The sequence below is a fragment of the Lactuca virosa genome, chromosome 5 (assembly GCF_052849685.1).
Source record: "Lactuca virosa cultivar CGN04683 chromosome 5, Lactuca_virosa_CGN04683_v6, whole genome shotgun sequence".
NCBI lineage: Eukaryota > Viridiplantae > Streptophyta > Magnoliopsida > Asterales > Asteraceae > Lactuca > Lactuca virosa.
Window position 1 is genome coordinate 180,641,370 of NC_136430.1, and position 5,399 is coordinate 180,646,768.

The window sequence follows — 5,399 nt, forward strand, 5'->3', positions numbered from 1 at the left end:
GCAGCACTCATGAACACTTCAACAGACTTTTGGTATGTCTAAACGCTTTAGACAATCTACAGTCAGATTCATGATAGTGTAGCTTTAATACCTACTTCCAAAGTATTTATCGACTGTGGATGGTTTGAATAATCTTATTATTCGGGAAGTCAAAAAATGCAAAGTGAAACACAAGAATAATACTAATCCTATATGGCCCCAAACTTTTGAGTATAAATAAAACAACTTTATTTTGTCACCATATTGATTACTCATTATTCATTGTATAATGTTTCGGATAATCAACTTACTACTTGAATTATAACAATAGTTGTCCCATGCTCTAAGCATGCACACTATGTTTACCTATGGTCCTTACTTTGTGAAATAGATCAATTGAATCACATTTCCAATGATGCTCATTTCACAATTCCTATTCCTTATCATTTGTGTAAGAATACAAATTCTTCCCACTGTTAGAATATGTTAGATTCTAACATTTTGTGCAACGATCCTTTCGTAATGTCATAGTGCCAACGCCACCAAGACTTTGCCAATGATATTACAAAGTGCTCTATTGGAGATTGTTACAAGGCAATTCCATAGATGTGAAGTCTCACATTCAAAGTACATTCCTTTGAACATCCTTCTTGCCTAAAAGTTTCTAATCTAGACATAGATTCTTGATATCCAACTCCTATATATGGAAACATTTCCATATCTGCCATACGACAACTCATTATTAATAGAATCATATCTAATCATAATAATGCCATTATGGTCCAGTCGTTACTATACTTCCAACTGCCCACAAGTGACCAATCCTTGGCGAACCATAGATTGTCCTTGACAGTTGTTTAATTATTTTAGTCAAATCCGGTTCTAGTCCTTTTCCCTCTTAATGCCCTAGGCATTTGGAAAATTTAGAACGGTCGAATATTACAGCATATGCAATCGATCCTATACCCGAAGCGTATGAGACACGATTCATAATGAAAAACGTGATATTTTACCAGTTTCTCGCTATAATATTGCCATATATAGAATGCCCCTATGTTAAATCTTTTCAACATAACATTCATATATGTCCTTTGACTAAATTTATTTAAAATTTCTCGATCTAAGCTTTTAGATTTGAAACAAAGTATAATATTCTCTCCCTTAATTATAGCAAAACAACTTTTCAACCCCTACAACTTTGCAAAGTGAAACTTTTGTTTTCTTATAATTAATATTGTTAACTTGCAACACATAAAATAAGAATCATGCTCCCACTAACATGATAATTATATCCATACCAGCATAACATTTATGCTCCCACTAGCTTTGACACGTATTCAGAAAACAGTTGGACTTCTAGAAATCAATTCATATTTCTAATACGATATGCTTCGATAAGCCTTTATCTAAGCTTCTCAAACTCATACACCTTTCCTTAGATAGCTCACATGTGTATGTCTAAACAATTTCAGCACTTATAGCAATAAGTCTTAAATGTTTAAACTAATTGCTAAATCTCACAATTCGAACTATGAAGAGGGATGTCGTAATCATAATCGAATTTGAGAACGCAAATATCACAATTTCTATCTCCTTAAAAACTCTCTTAGTGAAAGCGTTTCCTCATAATCATTTTCATGAAACGGAGAGAAACCTTATGACACTTAGATTTTATGGTGTATGTGTTCCTATCCATGTGAATTTGTCATAACCATAATCATAAGATAATGTTTGTGACAAATCCAAACTCTTATGGACAGAACTTGTTCATTCTTAATTTCTTGCCCTCAAGGGTCTCACCATTGCTTCTAAGTTATTGAGTATCTCACCCCTACATATCAATGTACTTTCCATTGATCAAGGTGCTTTGTCTCTATGCAATCGGTTGAGAACTCATAGAACTCACATGCCTAGTTGACCAATGATATTGCCATATTTATACATATTTTTAGGCAATATTTATCTACATTTTTATTAATAATTTGGTTATATGCATAGAATAATGGTACTTATGAGCTTAAATTGTTGTTTGCAGCCAATTAGAAGCATTTATGAAGAAAGGGACCAAAATTAATAATATTTGGAACATTGGAGGCTTGGAATACAAAAATTGAAGAAAACCACGGAATTTACCGAAGTCACGACGTGAACTAGGTGGCCACGACGTGGCACGAGTATTCTGGAAGATAAGTTTACGTGAAGAAGGAATCCTTGCCCGATACGGATAACTTCGAGATCACGACGTGGAGGTTCCTGCCACGACGTGGAACATGACTTTCCAGAAACTATATAAACTCTTGGCCATTACGACTTGGAGAACTTTTGGCTGAAGAAAGAGGTTCCAGAAGGCGATTTTTAGCAGAAGAAAGGTTCTGGAAAAAGGGTTTCAACACCAAAAGAGTGAAGGGCCATAATTAGTTTATTTATTTGATATTGATGAACATGTTTTCTTATACTCGGATTTGTGTTTGTTTGTTAGTTGCTATTATGAGCAGCTGAATCTAGCTACTCTTATCTAGCTAGATGAAGCTTCTAACTTATGAATAGCCTAGTTTTACATGGATTTATTTAGTTGGTGAATTTCTTGTGTTTGATTTATTGTTACCTAGCATGCTTATGTTTGTTTCTTTAGTTGCTTAAACTCATGTTCTGTGTAGCTTATTGACCATTAACTGCATGAACTTGATAACCTAGTAATTTAGTGAACATTGAATTGCTAGATCTAGGATCGACCAAAATCTTAGTTAGTAATTGAAGTAATTAATTTAGCTGTGCTAGAGAACATAGATTACGACCATAATTGTGTTTGCATAATAAATCTTACATTGCATATTCATAATCATAAATTGGTTATGTGTTTAATTGTGTGTGTCCGTACATAGTTTTACATGAATTAATTAATTATTGGTAAATATAGACTTAAATTACTAATATAATAATAACCGACTTGATAATCCATAATTATTAGCTAGCGATAAAGACGAAGTGGATTCGAACTAGATAAGAGTGTTTTTAGTTATTGATTGAATTTGAGTTAAGTTAGTCTGATCTTGTAAAATCAGATAAAAACCCTTTTTAAACTTGTTAATAATTAGGTTAATTTAGTAGTAAATAAATCAATTAATAACACCGTTCCCTGTGATCGACACCCGACTTACCCAAGCTATACTATAATCTGACTAGGTACACTGCCTATAGGTGCATAGTTAGTCTAAGTTTGTTAGGTCATAAATATTAAAATTAGTGGGTACTTTTGTGCACATCAAGTTTTTGGCGCCGTTGCTGGGGAACGGCTTAGTTTTTTTTTTTTGTTTATTTATTTGCTTTAGATTAATCGATCCTTTTTGTGGGGTAAAACTTACAAAAAGTTATTTTTCTAGTATTTAGGGTTATTAATTAGTATTTAGGGTTATTTGCAAAAAGTTATTTTTCTAGCATAGATTTTTGTGTTACAGAGTCCACGACGTGAATCTTGTGAATTCCAGTTTTTTTTATCTTTCAGTTTATTTTTCTCTTTTAGTTCAGTTTTATGTTTTTATTTTGATTAGTGTGCAGGAGTTCATGACCAGAGGCTCTAACACACCTTTGGTGCCACCACTTGAAGATCCGGAGTCAGCCCTTCACAAAAATAAGAACAAGAACGCGAAGGAAGATCACACACCGAAGAAGACGCCTTTGCAAGAACTAAAGTCTGCATTTTCGAGGAAGTCGGGAAAGAAGACAGGAGAATCGAGTTCAGCCTCAAAGGATAAGAGCAAAGTCGAAGAATTTGGTCCAATTCCTAATCCACACGAATCAGAATACGAGTCAGACCCGGAATTTGGACTTTTTATAAGTGAACCCGAGAACGAGCCGGAGAACGAGATGGCGAACATAGATGAGATGGCCATGGGAGACTACAAGATGCGGATCCGAGAGGATGTAGGTCCCGGTTTAGTTCAACCCGCAATTCCTGCCACTGCCTCATTCGAGCTGAAGGGACATATCTTGACTGCACTGAAAAATATTCCATTTTATGGAAAAGATCATGAAGATGCTTTTAAGCATCTCGATGAGGTCAATGACATTGCGGATTATTTCAATGTCCCAAATGTTAATAGAAACACTGTATTGCTGAGGATGCTACCAGTTACTTTCAAAGGAGCTGCAAAAGACTGGTTGAAAGCACTACCTCCTGGTACAATAACTACTTGGGCTCAAATGCGTGAGAAATTTCTAGATCAGTTTTGCCCACCATCCAAAATAGCTAAACTAAAGAAGGCGATAGCTAACTTTGAACAACAACCAGGAGAGTCGTTATACGAGGCATGGGAACGCTACAAGGGGTTGTTAAGGAATTATCCTCAGCATGACCTCAACATCCAACAAGAAGTGTCAATATTTTATGATGGGGTGAATGTCATGACACGTCAACTTCTTGACTCGCAAGGGCCACTTACGAAGAGGAATCCAAGACAAGTCAAGGAGCTAATAGAAGAATTTGCAAAGCACTCTCGTGAGTACCACAACCCAAGGCGAGATGGAATCAAAGGCAGTGGAGGTGCACAAACTGAAGAGATGGCGGCTGTGATGGAAATGCTCAACACTATGGATAGCTGATTGACTCAAATGGACCAATCAATTCATGCAATTCGAGTTGGTTGCGAGAGATGTAGCGGCCCTCATTTGACAAAAGATTGCAATTTGGATGAATATGGGAACAAGAAAGCTCAAGTTTGCTATTCAAGTGGGGATAAATATGATGAAGTTTGGAGAAGACCAAGGAAGGAGTGGCTGCCTTTTAATGAATACAAGAAGCAAAAGGAAGAGAAATTTAAGCAGACAAGCCGAGGCTTCTACCAAAAAGAGCAGCCACCACCCGAGAAGAAAGTAGATTTGGAAAGCGTGTTGACCCGATTTATGGAAGTTTCTGAAAAAAGACATGATGATACCGATGCAGTGCTAAAGGAACACATGAATATTATGAAAGAACAGCACAAAATGATGATTGACAAGCATGGTTCATTAAGAAATCATCAAGCATTGATTCATAATTTAGAAGTCCAAGTTGGTCAGCTCACTACTTTGGTGAACAAAAAATTATCCCCACAATTTTCCGAAAAGAAGACTCAACCTCAAGTGATGGCCATTGATACTGAAGAAGAGGGAATCTATGAGTTTTTAGAGGCACTAGAAGTGGAGCCACAGCAGCCCGATCCAAAGCCAAAGGAGTCGAAGCTCGAAATTGAAAATGTTGCTAAAACACCTGATTCACGACGTGGGCCTTATCTGTCCACGTCGTGGCCCCTGTCTGAACAGAAAATTCCAGAAACTGTCTCGGCTTATCGACCACCTTTACCATTCCCGTCTCGAGCACATCTCAGTCCACTGGAAAGGGAACATCTGGAGTTTATTCAACAAATAAAGGGTATTCCTATTAA

The 5,399-nt window shown here is 36.4% G+C and overlaps 1 non-coding gene across 1 annotated transcript; it reads right to left on the bottom strand.

The window, feature by feature from the left end:
- Nucleotides 1-4,227: 4,227 nt before the first annotated feature.
- Nucleotides 4,228-4,334, bottom strand: LOC145117858 (small nucleolar RNA R71). Its single transcript, XR_013712852.1, has one exon. It is a non-coding gene; the product is annotated as a small nucleolar RNA R71 (small nucleolar RNA).
- Nucleotides 4,335-5,399: the final 1,065 nt, after the last annotated feature.